This window comes from Oncorhynchus gorbuscha, linkage group LG10 (assembly GCF_021184085.1).
Source record: "Oncorhynchus gorbuscha isolate QuinsamMale2020 ecotype Even-year linkage group LG10, OgorEven_v1.0, whole genome shotgun sequence".
NCBI classification, from domain to species: Eukaryota; Metazoa; Chordata; class Actinopteri; order Salmoniformes; family Salmonidae; genus Oncorhynchus; species Oncorhynchus gorbuscha.
This window is the reverse complement of record NC_060182.1, coordinates 94,049,389-94,072,331: the sequence shown is the minus strand read 5'-3', so window position 1 is coordinate 94,072,331 and position 22,943 is coordinate 94,049,389. Positions and strand designations below refer to the sequence as shown.

The 22,943-nt window shown below is 45.0% G+C and overlaps 1 pseudogene; it reads right to left on the bottom strand.

Annotated features, from left to right (window-relative positions):
• Positions 1-4,181: 4,181 nt before the first annotated feature.
• LOC124046787 overlaps positions 4,182-22,943 on the bottom strand; it is a 96,710-nt pseudogene continuing 77,948 nt past the window's right edge.

The window sequence follows — 22,943 nt, the reverse complement described above, 5'->3', positions numbered from 1 at the left end:
CCTCTAGTAACCCCACCTCTCTCTCTCTCTAGTCTCTCTCTTTACCTCTAGTAACCCCACCTCTCTCCCTCCCTCCCTCTAGTAACCCCACCTCTCTCTCCTCTCCCTCTAGTAACCCCACCTCTCTCTCTCTCCCTCCCTCTAGTAACCCCACCTCTCTCTCTCTCTCTCTCTCCCTCTAGTAACCCCACCTCTCTCTCTCTCTCTCCCTCTAGTAACCCCACCTCTCTCTCTCTCTCTAGTCTCTCTCTCTCTCTCTCTCTCTCTCTCCCTCTAGTAACCCCACCTCTCTCTCTCTCTCCCTCTAGTAACCCCACCTCTCTCTAGTAACCCCACCTCTCTCCCTCTAGTAACCCCACCTCTAGTAACCCCACCTCTCTCTCTCTCCCTCTAGTCTCTCTCTCTCTCCCTCTAGTAACCCCACCCCACCTCTCTCTCTCTCTCTTTCCCTCTAGTAACCCCACCTCTCTCTCTCTTTACCTCTAGTAACCCCACCTCTCTCTCTCTCTTTCCCTCTAGTAACCCACCTCTCTCTCTACCTCTAGTAACCCCACCCCCCTCTAGTCTCCTCCCTCTCCCTCTAGTAACCCCACCTCTCTCTCTCTCTCCCTCCCTCTAGTAACCCCACCTCTCTCTCTCTCCCTCCCTCTAGTAACCCCACCTCTCTCTCCTCTCTCTCTCTCTCTCCCTCTAGTAACCCCACTCTCTCTCTCCCCTCCCTCTAGTAACCCCACCTCTCTCTCTCTCCCTCTAGTAACCCCCCACTCTCTCTCTCTCTCCCTCTAGTAACCCCACCTCTCTCTCTCTCCCTCTAGTAACCCCACCTCTCTCTCTCTCCCTCTAGTAACCCCACCTCTCTCTCTCTCTCTCCCTCTAGTAACCCCACCTCTCTCCCTCTCCCTCTAGTAACCCCACCTCTCTCCCTCCCTCCCTCTAGTAACCCCACCTCTCTCCCTCTCCCTCTAGTAACCCCACCTCTCTCTCCCTCCCTCTAGTAAACCCCAGTAACCCCACCTCCTCTCCTCCTCTCTCTCTCCCTCTAGTAACCCCACCTCTCTCTCTCTCCCTCTAGTAACCCCACCTCTCTCTCTCTCTCTCTCTCTCTCTCCTCTCCCTAACCCCCTCTCTCTCCCTCCCTCTAGTAACCCCACCTCTCTCTCCCTCCCTCTAGTAACCCCACCTCTCTCTCTCTCTCTCTCTCTCCCTCTAGTAACCCCACCTCTCTCTCTCTCTCCCTCTAGTAACCCCACCTCTCTCTCTCTCCCTCTAGTAACCCCACCTCTCTCTCTCTCTCTCTCCCTCTAGTAACCCCACCTCTCTCTCTCCCTCTAGTCTCTCTCTCTCTCCTCTAGTAACCCCACCTCTCTCTCTCTCTCTCTCTCTAGTAACCCCACCTCTCTCTCTCTCACCTCTCTCTAGTAACCCCACCCTCTCTCTCTCCCTCTAGTAACCCCACTCTCTCTCTCTCTCTCTCTCCCTCTCCCTACCTCTCTCTCTCTCCCTCCCTCTAGTAACCCCACCTCTCTCTCCCTCCCTCTAGTAACCCCACCTCTCTCTCTCTCCCTCTCTCTCTCCCTCTAGTAACCCCACCTCTCTCTCTCTCCCTCTAGTAACCCCACTCTCTCTCTCTCTCTCTCCCTCCCTCTAGTAACCCCACCTCTCTCTCTCTCCCTCTAGTAACCCCACCTCTCTCTCTCTCCCTCTAGTAACCCCACCTCTCTCTCTCTCCCTCTAGTAACCCCACCTCTCTCTCTCTCCCTCTCCCTACCTTGTCACAACACAACTGATTGGCTCAAATGCATTAAGAAGGAAATAGATAAAAAAATACACTTTTAAGAAGGCACACCTGTTACTTTAAATGCATTCCAGGTGACTACCTCATGAAACTGGTTGAGAGAATGCCAAGAGTGTGCAAAGCTGTCATCAAGACAAAGGGTGACTACTTTGAAGAATAAAATAGATTTGATTTAACACTTGATTTGTTAAACACTGTGTTTGATTTACTACATGATTCCATATGTGTTATTTCATAGTTTTGATGTCTTCACAAGAAAATAGTCCAAATAAATGACTGAGTAGGTGGTCTAAAACATCCGGTACTGTACATCACAGAAGACAGAAATATAACAAGACCGGGTTTTCGGAGTAATAAAAATGTTTTAAAAAGTTTAGAAATTATGAAAAATAGGAATACTATTCTACCCATTAGGCCACTAGAGGGCGATTTGGTAACGTGACTGCAGGAAAGGGCTTCAACAGACAGGTCATGTGACTGCAGGAAAGGGCTTCAACAGACAGGTCATGTGACTGCAGGAAAGGGCTTCAACAGACAGGTCATGTGACTGCAGGAAAGGGCTTCAACAGACAGGTCATGTGACTGCAGGAAAGGGCTTCAACAGACAGGTCATGTGACTGCAGGAAAGGGCTTCAACAGACAGGTCATGTGACTGCAGGAAAGGCCTTCAACAGACAGGTCATGTGACTGCAGGAAAGGGCTTCAACAGACAGGTCATGTGACTGCAGGAAAGGGCTTCAACAAACAGGTAATATGCACATTGAGTATTTATAAAAGAAACAGGAAATGTGACATTGAGAAATGTAACAATGGACAGTGTGCATGAGTCGTTGTTGTCCCTGCTTGCTCTCCTTTGTGTGTGTGTGTGTTTTTTTAATGCAAATTGAGCATGTTGGCACTTTGTGTCTGTGGTCGTGGGCATTGTGTTCAGCAGCAGCGGTGGTTGGTGCCAGCATGGGTGGAGGTGAAGGAGGGGTGAGAATGGGTGGGTGGGGGGACGGTCTCTGTGCTGCTGGGTAATCTGACCGTCCTCTGACAACAATCAAATGTCCCCTTTTCAATACATCAGCAGGACAGAGAGAGAGACAGAGAGACGGAGAGAGAGACAGAGACATAGAGATGGAGAGACAGAGAGATGGAGAGAGAGACAGAGAGACGGAGAGAGAGAAGGGAAAGAAAAGAGAGGGAGAAGGGAGACAGAGATTATAGAGAGAGGATGGAGAAGGGAGACAGAGATTATAGAGAGAGAGGAGGGAGACAGAGATAGACAGAGATTATAGAGAGAGAGGAGGGAGACAGAGAGACAGAGAGAGGAGGGAGACAGAGATAGACAGAGATTATATAGAGAGAGGAGGGAGACAGAGATAGACAGAGATTATAGAGAGAGAGGAGGGAGACAGAGAGACAGAGATTATAGAGAGAGAGGAGGGAGACAGAGAGACAGAGATTAGAGAGAGAGGAGGGAGACAGAGATAGACAGAGATTATAGAGAGAGAGGAGGGAGACAGAGATAGACAGAGAGAGGAGGGAGACCGAGATAGACAGAGATTATAGAGAGAGGAGGAGGGAGACAGAGATTATAGAGAGAGGAGGGAGACAGAGATTATAGAGAGAGAGGAGGGAGACAGAGATAGACAGAGATTATAGAGAGAGAGGAGGGAGACAGAGATAGACAGAGATTATAGAGAGAGAGGAGGGAGACAGAGATTATAGAGAGAGAGGAGGGAGACAGAGATAGACAGTGATTATAGAGAGAGGGGAGGGAGACAGAGATAGACAGAGAGAGGAGGGAGACAGAGATAGACAGAGATTATAGAGAGAGAGGAGGGAGACAGAGATAGACAGAGATTATAGAGAGAGAGGAGGGAGACAGAGATAGACAGAGATTATAGAGAGAGAGGAGGGAGACAGACATAGACAGAGATTATAGAGAGAGAGGAGGGAGACAGACATAGACAGAGATTATAGAGAGAGAGGAGGGAGATAAACAGGGATTATAGAGAGAGAGGAGGGAGACAGAGATAGACAGAGATTATAGAGAGAGAGGAGGGAGACAGAGATTATAGAGAGAGAGGAGGGAGACAGAGATTATAGAGAGAGAGGAGGGAGACAGACAGAGATTATAGAGAGAGAGGAGGGAGACAGAGATAGAGAGACGGAGTGAGAAACTATTTGAGCCGGCTGGCCTTAGCCTGAAATGGCCATGTTGCTTGGTTACCTCCCAGGCTGCTGCTGTGTGTGTGGAGAGGGTCAGTGCCCTCGGTGCCACAGTTAACAAACACACACGCTTCTCCCCAAAGGTGACGCTGAGTCCCTAAAATCCCAAGTAGGTTAACCTAGTATTTACAACAACAACAAAAAACTCAATCGGAGTCAAATGTAATCCACAACCCGTCGATCTTTATTTGAAAGAATACTTTATTTGATGTAGCATTGTCAGGAGACGAACAAGGAATCATCACGGGTCAATTCTGTAGCAAGCATTGAGAATAACATTAATAGGAATAATTATTTTAATCATAAATAATAATAGTAGTAGTAATAATAATAATAATAATAATAGTTACATTTATACAAGCTAGAAATGTCATGTCTTCTGCAGTAAAATAATTGATATACACGTCACACACAGGTCCTGGGTCAGTCTTAAACCCCTCTCTGATTGATATACACGTCACACACAGGTCCTGGGTCAGTCTTAAACCCCTCTCTGCTAGTCTGAAACACAGACCTGTCTTGTGCTGACATTCCACTTCTTGTACTCCGTGTCATATTGCCAAACATGGATTGGAATGATAGAACAAACAGCTCAGAGTGGAGAATCTAGAACCATCCAGACTAGAAGTGGATTAGGCAAACCCTAGTGCTGGAGTGGAGAACGTAGAATGATCTAGACTAGATGTGGATTAGGCAAACCCTAGTGCTGGAGTGGAGAACGTAGAATGATCTAGACTAGAAGTGGATTAGGCAAACCCTAGTGCTGGAGTGGAGAACGTAGAATGATCTAGACTAGATGTGGATTAGGCAAACCCTAGTGCTGGAGTGGAGAACGTAGAATGATCTAGACTAGATGTGGATTAGGCAAACCCTGGATTTGTGCAGGTGCTTCAGGTTTTTGAGTTTTCCTGTTTTGCTTTAGACCTGGGAGACCAGGTATCTGGAACTCAACCAGTCACTGATAGTTATCCATTAGATCACTTGATGAGGGGATTAGTAGAATCAGGTCTGGTGATTGGTTGGAACTCAACTCTGCAGCTCTCCAGAACCAGGGTTAACGTACCGCATGGTCTCCACAATCATCTTTGATTCCATTGATTTCAGTTCAGCTAGTAGTTCTCTTTATCCACAGTTACCAGTCAGCTAGTAGTTCTCTTTATCCACAGTTACCAGGTAGCTAGTAGTTCTCTTTAGCCCCAGTTACCAGTCAGCTAGTCTCTTTAGCCCCAGTTACCAGTCAGCTAGTAGTTCTCTTTATCCACAGTTACCAGGTAGCTAGTCTCTTTAGCCCCAGTTACCAGGTAGCTAGTCTCTTTAGCCCCAGTTACCAGTCAGCTAGTCTCTTTATCCACAGTTACCAGGTAGCTAGTAGTTCTCTTTATCCCCATTTACCAGTCAGCTAGTAGTTCTCTTTATCCACAGTTACCAGGTAGCTAGTAGTTCTCTTTATCCACAGTTACCAGTCAGCTAGTAGTTCTCTTTATCCACAGTTACCAGGTAGCTAGTAGTTCTCTTTAGCCCCAGTTACCAGGTAGCTAGTAGTTCTCTTTATCCACAGTTACCAGGTAGCTAGTAGTTCTCTTTAGCCCCAGATACCAGTCAGCTAGTCTCTTTAGCCCCAGTTACCAGTCAGCTAGTAGTTCTCTTTATCCACAGTTACCAGGTAGCTAGTCTCTTTAGCCCCAGTTACCAGTCAGCTAGACTCTTTAGCCCCAGTTACCAGGTAGCTAGTAGTTCTCTTTATCCCCAGTTACCAGTCAGCTAGTCTCTTTAGCCCCAGTTACCAGGTAGCTAGTAGTTCTCTTTATCCACAGTTACCAGTCAGCTAGTAGTTCTCTTTATCCACAGTTACCAGTCAGCTAGTAGTTCTCTTTATCCACAGTTACCAGTCAGCTAGTCTCTTTAGCCCCAGTTACCAGTCAGCTAGTATCTTTAGCCCCAGTTACCAGTCAGCTAGTCTCTTTATCCACAGTTACCAGGTAGCTAGTAGTTATCTTTATCCCAAGTTACCAGTCAGCTAGTAGTTCTCTTTAGCCCCAGTTACCAGTCAGCTAGTAGTTATCTTTATCCACAGTTACCAGGTAGCTGGTAGTTCTCTTTAGCCCCAGTTACCAGTCAGCTAGTAGTTCTCTTTATCCACAGTTACCAGTCAGCTAGTAGTTCTCTTTATCCACAGTTACCAGGTAGCTGGTAGTTCTCTTTAGCCCCAGTTACCAGTCAGCTAGTAGTTATCTTTATCCACAGTTACCAGGTAGCTGGTAGTTCTCTTTAGCCCCAGTTACCAGTCAGCTAGTAGTTCTCTTTATCCACAGTTACCAGTCAGCTAGTAGTTCTCTTTATCCACAGATACCAGTCAGCTAGTCTCTTTATCCCCAGTTACCAGTCAGCTAGTCTCTTTATCCACAGTTACCAGTCAGCTAGTAGTTCTCTTTATCCACAGATACCAGTCAGCTAGTCTCTTTATCCCCAGTTACCAGTCAGCTAGTATCTTTAGCCCCAGTTACCAGTCAGCTAGTCTCTTTATCCCCAGTTACCAGTCAGCTAGTCTCTTTATCCCCAGTTACCAGTCAGCTAGTATCTTTAGCCCCAGTTACCAGTCAGCTAGTCTCTTTATCCACAGTTACCAGGTAGCTAGTAGTTATCTTTATCCCAAGTTACCAGTCAGCTAGTAGTTCTCTTTAGCCCCAGTTACCAGTCAGCTAGTAGTTATCTTTATCCACAGTTACCAGGTAGCTGGTAGTTCTCTTTAGCCCCAGTTACCAGTCAGCTAGTAGTTCTCTTTATCCACAGTTACCAGTCAGCTAGTAGTTCTCTTTATCCACAGTTACCAGGTAGCTGGTAGTTCTCTTTAGCCCCAGTTACCAGTCAGCTAGTAGTTCTCTTTATCCACAGTTACCAGTCAGCTAGTAGTTCTCTTTATCCACAGATACCAGTCAGCTAGTCTCTTTATCCCCAGTTACCAGTCAGCTAGTCTCTTTAGCCCCAGTTACCAGTCAGCTAGTCTCTTTATCCCCAGTTACCAGTCAGCTAGTCTCTTTATCCCCAGTTACCAGTCAGCTAGTATCTTTAGCCCCAGTTACCAGTCAGCTAGTCTCTTTATCCCCAGTTACCAGTCAGCTAGTAGTTCTCTTTATCCCCAGTTACCAGTCAGCTAGTCTCTTTATCCCCAGTTACCAGTCAGCTAGTAGTTCTCTTTAGCCCCAGTTACCAGTCAGCTAGTCTCTTTATCCCCAGTTACCAGTCAGCTATTCTCTTTAGCCCCAGTTACCAGTCAGCTAGTCTCTTTATCCCCAGTTACCAGTCAGCTAGTAGTTCTCTTTATCCCCAGTTACCAGTCAGCTAGTCTCTTTAGCCCCAGTTACCAGTCAGCTAGTCTCTTTAGCCCCAGTTACCAGTCAGCTAGTCTCTTTAGCCCCATTTACCAGTCAGCTAGTCTCTTTAGTCCCAGTTACCAGTCAGCTAGTCTCTTTAGTCCCATTTACCAGTCAGCTAGTCTCTTTAGCCCCATTTACCAGTCAGCTAGTCTCTTTAGCCCCATTTACCAGTCAGCTAGTCTCTTTAGCCCCATTTACCAGTCAGCTAGTCTCTTTAGCCCCATTTACCAGTCAGCTAGTCTCTTTAGCCCCAGTTACCAGTCAGCTAGTCTCTTTAGCCCCATTTACCAGTCAGCTAGTCTCTTTAGTCCCAGTTACCAGTCAGCTAGTCTCTTTATCCCCAGTTACCAGTCAGCTATTCTCTTTAGCCCCAGTTACCAGTCAGCTAGTCTCTTTATCCCCAGTTACCAGTCAGCTAGTAGTTCTCTTTATCCCCAGTTACCAGTCAGCTAGTCTCTTTAGCCCCAGTTACCAGTCAGCTAGTCTCTTTAGCCCCAGTTACCAGTCAGCTAGTCTCTTTAGCCCCAGTTACCAGTCAGCTAGTCTCTTTAGCCCCAGTTACCAGTCAGCTAGTCTCTTTAGCCCCATTTACCAGTCAGCTAGTCTCTTTAGTCCCAGTTACCAGTCAGCTAGTGTCTTTAGCCCCAGTTACCAGTCAGCCAGTAGTTCTCTTTAGCCCCAGTTACCAGTCAGCTAGTCTCTTTAGCCCCAGTTACCAGTCAGCTAGTCTCTTTAGTCCCAGTTACCAGTCAGCTAGTAGTTCTCTTTCGCCCCAGTTACCAGTCAGCTAGTAGTTCTCTTTCGCCCCAGTTAGGAGTCCCAGCTAGTTTAGCCAAATAGCATGAACATACTCAGAGAATAGTATACAGAATGTTCTAGAAGAATATTCTAGCTTTGCAATTCAGTTCAGTTCAGCTAGTCTAACATCACTTTCGTTTTAGCTAGCTAGTTATGTTAAAGCCTCAGTTAGAAGTTGCCACTAGTTTGACCACACTAATTGTAACCAACTCTGGTCTCAGTAGAACAATGACGAGAAGAGAGGAGAGATTCATGTCCAGCTTCACAGCTCAGGTCAGCTTCGGCTAAACGGTTTTAGCTAACAGCTCAAGTTGAGTTCAGTTGAGTTCAGTCAAGATAGTAGTCAGAGTTTAGCAAACTTTACGTTCAGCTAACAGCCCAAGCTAACGGGAAATAACACATATTACATTGAGAGCCAGGAGGGGGGGGGGTACAGCCAAAACATCCAATGGGTCTCAGAAGAAGACGAAGAAGACGAAGAATAAAATAGGTGAAAATAAACAACATCAGCTCAGTATTTCTTTCTCCGGTGGGATGGAAATGTTGGTTGGAATTTGGGAATGTTACTATGTTCTATATAATCCAAACACTGTGAGTGTATCTCTGATCTCCTCCATACTTTACAGTCCATGGAGGGGGTATGGACGGGTAGCGTTCCTGAATATGAAGAACGGGGGGAATTGTTTGTGTGTAAAAGGGGAAGGGGAACGCACATTTTTAAAAAGGAATTCATTCCCAGACACACAGTAGAAAGTCTTCATCCTACAACATTGCAACAATTCTTTGTGTCTATGAATCGGAGGAGGAGGAGTTTGTCACTTTGTGCTGAAGAAGAGGTGTCCGGGGGGGGGGGGGGGGCACTTTATGAGAAGTGGCCTTTGTCTGATACGTCCACAATATACATTTAAATATAGGGCTGGATTCAATTCCGTGAATCTTCCGCGATACGGATTGAACCCAACACATTGTCTTCATACTCGTCCCAAGGCGAAGTTGTCCGTAGAAAACGGTTCCAGTCTGATGTCTGGACGGCGTTCTTATTGGAGCGTTTAAAACCCACTTAAGATTTAAAAAAAAAAAAAAAACGTCTTAATCTGAAAATGTTATCTTAAAAAAACATTTTCACTTTTTTTATTATTTCTTTTTACAGCTCTTTTTAAAACAATGTTGTTGTTGTTGTTGTTGTCTGTAAGTACAGTGAGATGTACTGTATGTGACAGAACTTGTTTTTGATGAAACATCCCCAACATCAATGTCATAGACACTTTCAACTCCATTCATCCAGAGATATAGCTGTCTGTAATTCTTCAGCAGAAAACCATTCCTCTCGTTGTTTTGTTGGCCACAGACGAAGGAAGAAAAAAAAAACTGGTCACCACTCAAAACAATAGGTCAAAGTGTAACATTTTACAAAAAACGGTAGTAGACAGAATTGTACAAAAACTGAAAATCTATACAGTTTTTAAAACAAAACTTTTTTCTTTATTTTTCCTTTTTTTGAGTGTGGACTCGATGTGCTTTTGTCCCGAAACATCACGTTCATTCGTTCAGTAGCTCCTGCAGACAGTTGGGTGATTTAAAGACCTCGGGGACTTCACTGTCTAGTTTACAGATCACCTTATAGATGGCCTTCTTCCAGGATGGGTCCACGTCCTTCCCTGCTACTATGGCGTTGAAAAACTCCCTCAGCGTCAGCTGGGACACTTCCAGGAACCGCTCTGGAACCTGAGAGAGAGACATAGAGAGAATGACATCACTAGAGGCATCAGGTTACACACGCAGACACGCAGACAGAGATAGTTGGGCAGGCAGACAAAGGGAGACAGATAGAGCCATCTGTAATTTGGACCTCTTTACAGGCCTGATTTACGATGGACAAGACAGATCTCTCTGTGTGTGTGTGTTAAGCCTATGATAGCTGTATTCCAGTGTTTAGTGGTCAACTCGGCCGTCCATAATGGATTAATCTTTACAATAGCAGACAACTGTGTGTGTGTGTGTGTGTGTGTGTGTGTGTGTGTGTGTGTGTGTGTGTGTGTGTGTGTGTGTGTGTGTGTGTGTGTGTGTGTGTGTGTGTGTGTGTGTGTGTGTGTGTGTGTGTGTGTGTGAAGACCAACAGCTGAGTGTATATCACCACAATAAGATGAGAGGTAACCAACAATTAAAGCCAGCAGACAGAGACAAAAGGGTTTGTGACAAGAATAATTCTCTCTCTCTCTCTCTCTCTCTGTCTCTCTCTCTCTCTCTGTCTCTCTCTCTGTCTCTCTGTCTCTCTCTCTCTCTCTGTCTCTCTCTCTGTCTCTCTGTCTCTCTGTATCTCTCTCTCTGTATCTCTCTCTCTCTGTCTCTCTCTCTCTGTCTCTCTCTCTCTCTGTCTCTCTCTGTCTCTGTCTCTCTCGGTCTCTCTCTCTCGGTCTCTCTCTGTCTCTCTCTGTCTCTCTCTGTCTCTCTCTCTCTCTCTGTCTCTCTCTCTCTGTCTCTCTCTCTCTCTGTATCTCTCTCTCTCTCTGTATCTCTCTCTCTGTATCTCTCTCTCTCTGTCTCTCTCTCTCTGTCTCTCTCTCTCTCTGTCTCTCTCTGTCTCTGTCTCTCTCTGTCTCTCTCTGTCTCTCTCTCTCTCTGTCTCTCTCTCTCTCTGTCTCTCTCTCTCTGTATCTCTCTCTCTCTCTGTCTCTCTCTCTCTGTATCTCTCTCTCTCTCTCTCTCTCTGTCTCTCTCTCTCTCTGTCTCTCTCTGTCTCTGTCTCTCTCTGTCTCTCTCTGTCTCTCTCTCTCTCTGTCTCTCTCTCTCTCTGTCTCTCTCTCTCTCTCTCTCTCTCTCTCTCTCTCTCTCTGTCTCTCTCTGTCTCTCTCTCTCTCTGTATCTCTCTCTCTCTGTATCTCTCTCTCTGTCTCTCTGTCTCTGTCTCTCTGTCTCTCTCTCTCTCTCTGTCTCTCTCCCTCTCTCTCCGTCTCTCACTCTGTCTCTCTCTCTCTATCCTCCCCTGCCTCCCCTCCACTTCTATCCTCCCTTTCTCCCCTCCTCTCCCATCCTTTCTTCCCTCTCTTTACTTCCTCTCCCTTTCATCTCTTCCTCAGAGTAGAGAAAGGTAGTGGTTATGTTAACTTATTGAGCAAGTTATCAGTGGGTCTGACAGATAGCTATAATTACACTAAACTGGGATGGCAGGTGTCTCTAAGACAGAGGCTAAACGGCATTGAGATTGGCAGCAGTGTGTGTGTGTGTGTGTGTGTGTGTGTGTGTGTGTGTGTGTGTGTGTGTGTGTGTGTGTGTGTGTGTGTCTTTAGAGAGTGTGTGTGTGCTGTCTATCAGTGTGTGTGTGTATGTGTGTCTTTAGAAAGAGTATGTGTGTGTGTTAGTGTGTGTCTTTAGAGAGTTTTTGTGTGTGTGTGTGTGTCTTTGGAGAGTGTGTGTTTGTGTGTGTGAGTGCATTCAAGCATTCTCGAGGATAAGATGAAGGCAATGTCTTTGTTACTGAGACTGATTGGAGTCACGAGGACTGTGTGTGTGTGTGTGTGTGTGTGTGTGTGTGTGTGTGTGTGTGTGTGTGTGTGTGTGTGTGTGTGTGTGTGTGTGTGTGTGTGTGTGTGTGTGTGTGTGTGTGTGTGTGTGTGTGTGTGTGTGTCTGAGACAATAGCCAGGGTCATCTGACCGTGAGGCAGCCCCTCATATCACATGACGGACTGAAGGACGTGTCTTTGTTACTGAGACACTGTCAGAGACAGCTGTTCTGCACACACATACACACAGACACCTTAGGAGCCAGTGAGATAACTGGACACTGGGTACGAGAGGGATTGCCCAAAGGAAGTTTGATTTGAGGAAGAAAGAATGATGTGTGTGTGTCCGGGGGTAGGGGGTCATTCACTTGAGTACACAGAGAAAGAGAGAGGGACAGAGAGAGGGACAGAGAGAGGGACAGAGAGACAGAGAGAGGGACAGAGAGGCAGAGAGAGAGAGAGAGAGAGAGAGAGAGAGAGAGAGAGAGAGAGAGAGAGAGAGAGAGAGAGAGAGAGAGAGAGAGAGAGAGAGAGAGAGAGAGAGAGAGAGAGAGAGAGAGAGAGAGAGAGAGAGAGAGAGAGAGAGAGAGAGAGAGAGAGAGAGAGAGAGAGAGAACATTAAGAAATGCTATAGATGGAAGGAATGTAATGTGGAAACCTACCAAAAAACAATTAGGCAACAACACATTCAATTCCTTTTAGACAACTTCCTGGACAAAACGTTCCACTGTAATAGTGAAGGTGTCAACGTGGCAGGAGAACATCTAAACAGTATATTTGACCTCTCAGCTTCCCTATCAAATCTAAACATTTCAAACAGAAAACCGAAGGAAATGAACAACAATGACAAACATTTTGATGAAGAATGCAAAAACCTAAGTAAGAAATTTGAAACCTGTCCAACCAGAAACATAGAGACCCAGAAAGTCTACGCCTTCATTATAGTGAATCACTAAAATAATACAGAAATACACTTCGGAAAAAGAAGGAACAGCATGTCAGAAATCAGCTCAATGTAATTGAAGAATCCATAGACTCTAACCACTTCTGGCAAAATTGGAAAACACTAAACAAACAACAACACGAAGAATTATCTATCCAAAATGGAGATGGGTAAACCACTTCTCCAATCTTTTTGGCTCTATAACAAGGAATAACCAGCGAAAACATATACATTTTACATTTACATTTAAGTCATTTAGCAGACGCTCTTATCCAGAGCGATACACATCTTAGAATCAACTATTAAAGACTACCAGAACCCACTGGATTCTCCAATTACATTGAATGAGTTACAGGACAAAATAAAAACCCTCCAACCCAAAAAGGCCTGTGGTGTCGATGGTATCCTCAATGAAATGATCAAATATACAGACAACAAATTCCAATTGGCTATACTAAAACTCTTTAACATCATACTTAGCTCTGGCATCTTCCCCAATATTTGGAACCAAGGACTGATCAGCCCAATCCACAAAAGTGGAGAAAAATTTGACCCCAATAACTACCGTGGAATATGTGTCAACAGTAACCTTGGGAAAATCCTCTGCATTATCATTAACAGTAGACTCGTACATTTCCTCAATGAAAACAATGTACTGAGCAAATGTCAAATTGGCTTTTTACCAAATTACTGTACAACAGACCATGTATTCACCCTGCACACCCTAATTGACAACCAAACAAACCAAAACAAAGGCAAAGTCTTCTCAAATGATCAAATATACTGACCACAAATTCCAATTGGCTAAACTAAACTTTTACTCTTTAACGTCATCCATGCTCTGGCATCTTCCTCAATGTTTGGAACCAGGGACTGATCACCCAAATCCCATTTTTTTTATACCCAAATTAAGGAAAACTTTGACTATGTACAGACTCAGTGAGACTCAGTGAGCATAGCCTTGCTATGACCGCCGTAGGCAGACCGCCGTAGGCAGACCTGTCTCTCAAGAGAAGACAGACTATGTGCACACTGCCCACAAAATGAGGTGGAAACTGATCTGCACTTCCTGACCTCCTGCCCAATGTATGACCATATTAGAGAGACATATTTCCCTCAGATTACACAGATCCACAAAGAATTCGAAAACAAATCCAATTTTGATAAACTCCCATATCTACTGGGTGAAATTCCAGTGTGCCATCACAGCAGCAAGATGTGTGACCTGTTGCCACAAGAAAAGGGCAACCAGTGAAGAACAAACACCATTGTAAATACAACCCATATTTATGCTTATTTATTTTATATTGTGTCCTTTAACCATTTGTACATTGTTACAACACTGTATATATATAATATGACATTTGTAATGCCTTTATTGTTTTGAAACTTCTGTATGTGTAATGTTTACTGTTAATTTTTATTGTTTATTTCACTTCATATATTCACTTTATATATTATCTACCTCACTTGCTCTGGCAATGTTAACACGTTTCCCATGCCAATAAAGCCCTTGAATTGAATTGAGAGAGAGAGAGAGAGAGAGAGAGAGAGAGAGAGAGAGAGAGAGAGAGAGAGAGAGAGAGAGAGAGAGAGAGAGAGAGAGAGAGAGAGAGAGAGAGAGAGAGAGAGAGAGAGAGAGAGAGAGAGAGAGAGAGAGAGAGAGAGAGAGAGAGAGAGAGAGAGAGAGAGAGAGAGAGAGAGAGAGAGAGAGAGAGAGAGAGAGAGAGAGAGAGAGAGAGAGAGAGAGAGAGAGAGAGAGAGACTTGTATGTTGTCTACCTCACTTGCTTTGGCAATGTTAACACGTTTCCCATGCCAATAAAGCCCTTGAATTGAATTGAAAGAGAGAGAGAGAGAGAGACAGAGAGACACAGAGAGAGAGAGAGAGAGAGAGAGAGAGAGAGAGAGAGAGAGAGAGAGAGAGACACAGAGAGACACAGAGAGAGAGAGAGAGAGAGAGAGAGAGAGAGAGAGAGAGAGAGAGAGAGAGAGAGAGAGAGAGACAGAGAGAGACAGAGAGAGAGAGAGAGAGAGAGAGAGAGAGAGAGAGAGAGAGAGAGAGAGAGAGAGAGAGACAGAGAGAGAGAGAGAGACTTGTATGTTGTCTACCTCACTTGCTTTGGCAATGTTAACACGTTTCCCATGCCAATAAAGCCCTTGAATTGAATTGAAAAGAGAGAGAGAGAGAGACAGAGAGACACAGAGAGAGAGAGAGAGAGAGAGAGAGAGAGAGAGAGAGAGAGAGAGAGAGACACAGAGAGAGAGAGAGACACAGAGAGAGAGAGAGAGAGAGAGAGAGAGAGAGAGAGAGAGAGAGAGAGAGAGAGAGAGAGAGAGAGAGAGAGAGAGAGAGAGAGACAGAGAGAGACAGAGAGAGAGAGAGACTTGTATGTTGTCTACCTCACTTGCTTTGGCAATGTTAACACGTTTCCCATGCCAATAAAGCCCTTGAATTGAATTGAAAGAGAGAGAGAGAGAGAGACAGAGAGAGAGAGAGAGAGAGAGAGACAGAGAGAGAGAGAGAGACAGAGACAGAGACAGAGAGAGAGAGAGAGAGAGAGAGAGAGAGAGAGAGAGAGAGAGAGAGAGAGAGAGAGAGAGAGAGAGAGAGAGAGAGAGAGAGAGAGAGAGAGAGAGAGAGAGAGAGAGACTTGTATGTTGTCTACCTCACTTGCTTTGGCAATGTTAACACATGTTTCCCATGCCAATAAAGCCCTTGAATTGAATTGAGAGGGAGAGAGGGAGAGGGAGAGGGAGGGGAGGGGGCAGGGGGAGAGAGAGAGAGGGGGGAGAAGGAGACGGAGGGGCAGGGGGAGGAGAGGGAGAGGGGGAGAGGGAAGGAGAAGAGGGAGGGTGAAAGCGAGGGGGGATGGTAGGAGGGAGAGAAATACATAAGAAGGGAGAGCTCCCCAGTGGTCAAGTAGACACAACATGTTTAATTGATTGTTCTCTGGGCTAGAGAGATATTGATCACACACACACACACACACACACACACACACACACACACACACACACACACACACACACACACACACACACACACACACACACACACACACACACACACACACACACACACACACACACACACACACACACACACACACACACACACACACACACACACACACACGTCCCTCCATCGCAGAGGAAACAGTGACCGGTCTTTTCATCAGTAAAAGAGGAATATTCTCTAACAGAGTGGGAACAATTTTTTTTACCTTTATTTAACCAGGCAAGTCAGTTAAGAACACATTCTTATTTTCAATGACGGCCTGGGAACAGTGGGTTAACTGCCTGTTCAGGGGCAGAACGACAGATTTGTACCTTGTCAGCTCGCGGGTTTGAACTCACAACCTTCTGGTTACTAGTCCAACCCTCTAACCACTAGGCTACCCTGCCACCCCACATAGGAAACATGACAGTCCTGAAAGGTGACAGTCCTGAAACAAGACAGTCCTGAAACAAGACAGTCCTGAAACATGACAGTCCTGAAACAAGACAGTCCTGAAACAAGACAGTCCTGAAACAAGACAGTCCTGAAAGGTGACAGTCCTGAAACAAGACAGTCCTGAAACAAGACAGTCCTGAAACAAGACAGTCCTGAAACAAGACAGTCCTGAAACATGACAGTCCTGAAACAAGACAGTCCTGAAACAAGACAGTCCTGAAACAAGACAGTCCTGAAAGGTGACAGTCCTGAAACAAGACAGTCCTGAAACAAAACAAGACAGTCCTGAAACAAGACAGTCCTGAAACAAGACAGTCCTGAAAGGTGACAGTCCTGAAACAAGACAGTCCTGAAACAAGACAGTCCTGAAACAAGACAGTCCTGAAACAAGACAGTCCTGAAAGGTGACAGTCCTGAAACAAGACAGTCCTGAAACAAGACAGTCCTGAAACAAGACAGTCCTGAAACATGACAGTCCTGAAAGGTGACAGTCCTGAAACAAGACAGTCCTGAAACAAGACAGTCCTGAATCTTGACAGTCCTGAAACGTGAGTGTGTGAACCTTCCGTAGCCTCGAGGCGTGTGTGTGTGTGTTTGTGTGTGTGTGTGTGTGTGTGTGTGTGTGTGTGTGTGTGTTTGTGTGTGTGTGTGTGTGTGTGTGTGTGTGTGTGTGTGTGTGTGTGTGTGTGTGTGTGTGTGTGTGTGTGTGTGTGTGTGCCAACTTTGAAAGAACATCTATTCTTCCAACTAGTCGATCGCCAATACATTTCTAGTCGATCTCCAAGACATTTCTAGTCGATCGCCAAGACATTTCTAGTCGATCTCCAAGACATTTCTAGTCGATCGCCAAGACATTTCTAGTCGATCGCCAAGACATTTCTAGTCGATCGCCAAGACATTTCTAGTCGATCGCCAAGACATTTCTAGTCGATCGCCAAGACATTTCTAGTCGATCGCCAAGACATTTCTAGTCGATCTCCAAGACATTTCTAGTCGATCTCCAAGACATTTCTAGTCGATCGCCAAGACATTTCTAGTCGATCTCCAAGACATTTCTAGTCGATCGCCAAGACATTTCTAGTCGATCGCCAAGACATTTCTAGTCGATCGCCAAGACATTTCTAGTCGATCGCCAAGACATTTCTAGTCGATCGCCAAGACATTTCTAGTCGATCTATAATATAATAATAATAATATAATAATAATAATAATATATGCCATTTAGCAGACGCTTTTATCCAAAGCGACTTACAGTCATGTGTGCATACATTCTACGTATGGGTGGTCCCAGGGATCGAACCCACTACCCTGGCGTTACAAGCGCCATGCTCTACCAACTGAGCTCTCCAAGACATTTCTAGTCGATCGCCAAGACATTTCTAGTCGATCTCCAAGCCTAAAATAGAGCTGCTGCCACACCGGCAGTCATGAGTCCTGACCGCAGTAAAATTCCACTTTAATCTCCTCTTATGCACTCTGGCACATGTGTTGGTAGTACCCAACTAGCTAATGCCCTGGTACTCAGGGCTCTATTGTCCCTCCATCAGGTCACTAATGGCCTGGTACTCAGGGCTCTATTATCCCTCCATCAGGTTACTAATGCCCTGGTACTCAGGGCTCTATTGTCCCTCCATCAGGTTACTAATGCCCTGGTACTCAGGGCTCTATTATCCCTCCATCAGGTTACTAATGGCCTGGTACTCAGGGCACGACTGTCCCTCCATCAGGTCACTAATGGCCTGGTACTCAGAGTTATATTGTCCCTCCATCAGGTCACTAATAGTCTGGTACTCAGGGCTCTATTGTCCCTCCATCAGGTCACTAATAGTCTGGTACTCAGGGCTCTACTGTCCCTCCATCAGGTCCTAATGGCCTGGTACTCAGGGCTCTATTGTCCCTCCATCAGGTCACTAATGGCCTGGTACTCAGGGCTCTATTGTCCCTCCATCAGGTCCTAATGGCCTGGTACTCAGGGCTCTATTGTCCCTCCATCAGGTCCTAATGGCCTGGTACTCAGGGCTCTATTGTCCCTCCATCAGGTCCTAATGGCCTGGTACTCAGGGCTCTACTGTCCCTCCATCAGGTCACTAATGGCCCGGTACTCAGGGCTCTATTGTCCCTCTAACCGCTCTTACGTGAATGCAACTGCAAACAAATATCAACAGAACAGCATCTTTAAATAGCTCACTTCACTGAAAAAGCAGTTGAAACAGGAAGTGGAGATGCTGACAGTGCTGCAGCACCTCTGAATATTCAGAATAATATTTATATTTTTAAACGTGTTTTCACAAAAGTAGTGCACTTGGCCCTTTACTAGTATTTACAGACCGAAGTGGACATCTGTAGCGCGAGCAAAACATTTTTCACTTGGCCCTTTACTAGTATTTACAGACCGAAGTGGACATCTGTAGCGCAAAACATTTTTCTTACAGCATCGCCACTTTGACAAAAAAAAATGGCCGTTGTATAATTGAGAACAGAATCTTGCAGGTTTCAACAGTTGGTAGAGTATGGTGGTCCTGTAGCTCAGTTGGTAGAACATGGTGCTTATAACGCCAGGGTAGTGGGTTCAATCCCCGGGACCACCCATACGTAGAATGTATGCACACATGACTGTAAGTCGCTTTGGATAAAAGCGTCTGCTAAATGGCATATATTATTATTATATTATTATAGTTGGAATTGTGGGAGTCGTTGTCTCTTTCTCTGTGATGTCATTCTAATGGAATCCAGAAAGATCACGATCCCGTGCTCAAACATTTACATCAGAGTTATGGTCAAAGACATAAAACATCCACATCAAATTAAATATTTTTCTTGATCAAATAACATGGAAAACAATGACTTTTCTTGCAGGATTCATTTACCATGGACACTGTGGACACTGTGGACACTGTGCTAACAATCCTCCAAACGAGGGGGGGGGGGACCAGTACCAAAAGTATGAACATGTAAATTGCATTCCAGGTGACTACCTCGTGAAGCTGGTTGAGAGAATGCCAAGAGTGTGCAAAGGGTGGATACTTTGAATAATCTCAAATATCAAATATATTTTGATTTGATTTACACTTTTTTTGGTTACTACATGATTTCATCTGTGTTCTTTCATAGTTTTGATGTCTTCACTATTATTCTACAATGTATAAAATAGTATAATTAAGAAAAACCCTGTAATGATGTAGGTGTGTCCAAACTAGTGTATATAGAGTATTTTTTATATTCCACAAGATTAAGATTAACAAGATTATCAGATGAACTGTTTTGAACAGATAATTATCAGACTCAAATTACAAAGGCTGGTAAACACTCAAATACAAGTTAGTTTGAACTTTTTCACAAAAGTAGTGCACTGGGCCTTTACTTGTCCTGTATTAGTGGACTGATATAGATGTCTTCAGCTAAACCATACAAAACGCAGCACACCCATCCCAAACTACTTCCCGCAGTTTTTTGAGGTCAACAACAGGTTGAAATTGAGTGGAAAACCTGGTCTTTGTGGACGTCAAAGCCAAACACAAGGAAATACACAGTGCTTTGTCAGGTGATGCTTACTTCAAAACAACCCCTGTGTAAATTGAGTTTATGTATAGGCATGTACATTAAACCAATCCTGAATTAAACCCTGAAAATAAAACAAGGGTTGTGCCAATATAAAATACATAGCCTACTGGATACTACTTCACTGCAGGAAAAAAAAAAACATTACAAGAAAACTGATTTATGAGGCCTTTGGTAGATAATTGGTCTAGCCTTATACTCCAAAATTAAACATATTCCAGTAATTTCCGTGGGATTATTATGCATATTGGATGGACTGGTTACCTCATGCTATGCCCCAAACTGTGAACAGAACGTACAGGCCTAGTTGATGCTGCTGATGCAGAGTTAGCCTACTGTTAGCCTACTGAGCCTACTGAGTTAACTGAGTTAACTACTGTGAATTTTTGTTTGATTTTGAATAGCCTAGAAATAGTTTAAAAAATATATATTTTCATAAATAATAGGCTGCCACATTACCTTTAACTACTAAATATCTCATAAATAATAGGCTAACACATTACCTTTAACTACTAAATATCTCATAAATAATAGGCTAACACATTACCTTTAACTACTAAATATCTCATAAATAATAGGCTAACACATTACCTTTAACTACTAAATATCTCATAAATAATAGGCTGACACATTACCTTTAACTACTAAATATCTCATAAATAATAGGCTGACACATTACCTTTAACTACTAAATATCTCATAAATAATAGGCTGCCACATTACCTTTAACTACTAAATATCTCATAAATAATAGGCTAACACATTACCTTTAACTACTAAATATCTCATAAATAATAGGCTGCCACATTACCTTTAACTACTAAATATCTCATAAATAATAGGCTGACACATTACCTTTAACTACTAAATATCTCATAAATAATAGGCTGACACATTACCTTTAACTACTAAATATCTCATAAATAATAGGCTGCCACATTACCTTTAACTACTAAATATCTCATAAATAATAGGCTAACACATTACCTTTAACTAATGAATATTTCACCACCGAGCGTTTCTTCTTCTCTCTCTCCTTCAGTCATTTCTCAAGCGTCAGAGAGAGAAGCGCTGTCAACAGTTTAATTAAATATGTTTCGTTATGAAAACATGTTACTAGTGATGTTCCTGAAAATATTACCACTTAGTTTCACAAATTAAGCACTGGGTAGCTACAGGACCCGGGTTGGAGAGCCCACAGCATACAGAGTACTGGGTAGCTACAGGAACAGGGTTGGAGAGCCCACAGCATACAGAGTACTGGGTAGCTACAGGACCCGGGTTGGAGAGCCCACAGCATACAGAGTACTGGGTAGCTACAGGAACAGAGTTGGAGAGCCCACAGCATACAGAGTACTGGGTAGCTACAGGACCCGGGTTGGAGAGCCCACAGCATACAGAGTACTGGGTAGCTACAGGACCCGGGTTGGAGAGCCCACAGCATACAGAGTACTGGGTAGCTACAGGACCCGGGTTGGAGAGCCCACAGCATACAGAGTACTGGGTAGCTACAGGAACAGAGTTGGAGAGCCCACAGCATACAGAGTACTGGGTAGCTACAGGACCCGGGTTGGAGAGCCCACTGCAGACAGAGTACTGGGTAGCTACAGGAACAGGGTTGGAGAGCTCATGGCATACAGAGTACTGGGTAGCTACAGGAACAGGGTTGGAGAGCTCATGGCATACCGAGTACTGGGTAGCTACAGGAACAAGGTTGGAGAGCTCATGGCATACAGAGTACTGGGTAGCTACAGGAACAGGGTTGGAGAGCTCATGGCAGACAGAGTACTGGGTAGCTACAGGAACAGGGTTGGAGAGCCCATGACATACAGAGTACTGGGTAGCTACAGGAACAGGGTTGGAGAGCCCACGGCATACAGAGTACTGGGTAGCTACAGGAACAGGGTTGGAGAGCCCACGGCATACAGAGTACTGGGTAGCTACAGGAACAGGGTTGGAGAGCCCACGGCATACAGAGTACTGGGTAGCTACAGGACCCGGGTTGGAGAGCTCACGGCAGGGTACTGGGTAGCTACAGGACCCGGATTGGAGAGCCCATGGCAGACAGAGTACTGGGTAGCTACAGGAACAGGGTTGGAGAGCCCACGGCATACAGAGTACTGGGTAGCTACAGGAACAGGGTTGGAGAGCCCACAGCATACAGAGTACTGGGTAGCTATAGGAACAGGGTTGGAGAGCTCACGGCATACAGAGTACTGGGTAGCTACAGGAACAGGGTTGGAGAGCTCACGGCAGGGTACTGGGTAGCTACAGGACCCGGGTTGGAGAGCCCACGGCATACAGAGTACTGGGTAGCTACAGGAACAGGGTTGGAGAGCCCACGGCAGACAGAGTGTAGGTGGAGTATCACCTGTTGCACAGCGAGAGGCTGCATGCTCCTCACTGGATCGTCAGTGGTTGACAGCCCATCTATACAGTATATACAAAAGTATGTGGACACCCCTTCCAATTAGTGGATTCAGATATTTCAGCAACACCCGTTTGCTGACAGGTGTATAAAATCGAGCACACAGCCATGCAATCTCCATAGGAAAACACTGGCAGAAGAATGGCCCTTACTGAAGAGCTCAGTGACTTTCAATGTGGCATCGGGATGGGATGCCACCTTTCCAACAAGTCAGTTCGTCATATTTCTGATCTGCTAGAGCTGCCCGGTCGAGTGTAAGTGCTGTTATTGTGAAGTGGAAACATCTAGGAGCAACAACAACTCAGCCGCGAAGTGGTAAGCCACACAAGCTCACAAAAAGGGACCAGCGAGTGCTGAAGATTATAGCGTGAAAAAACATCTGTCCTCGCTTGTAACACTCACTACCGAGTTCCAAACTGTCTCTGGAAGCAATGTCAGCACAATAACTGTTTCGTCGGTACTTTCATGAAATGGGTTTCCATGGCAGAGCAGCCGCACACAAGCCTAAGATCACCATGAGCAATGCCAAGCATCGGCTGGAGTGGTGTAAAGCTCACCGCCATTGGACTCTGGAGCAGTGGAAACTCTCTCTCTGGGTTGATGAATCACGGTTCACCATCTGGAAGTCCGACGTATTAATCAGAGTTTGGTGGATACCAGGAGAACGCTACCTGCCCTAATGCATAGTGCCAACTGTAAAGTTTGGTGGAGGAGGCATTATGGTACGGGCTAGGCCTCTTAGTTCCAGTGAAGGAGAATCTTAGCGCTACGGCTGACACAATAACATTCTAAATGATTCTGTGCTTCCAACTTTGTGACAAATGTTTGGGCAATGCCCTTTCCTGTTTCAGCAGGACAATGCCCCCATGCACAA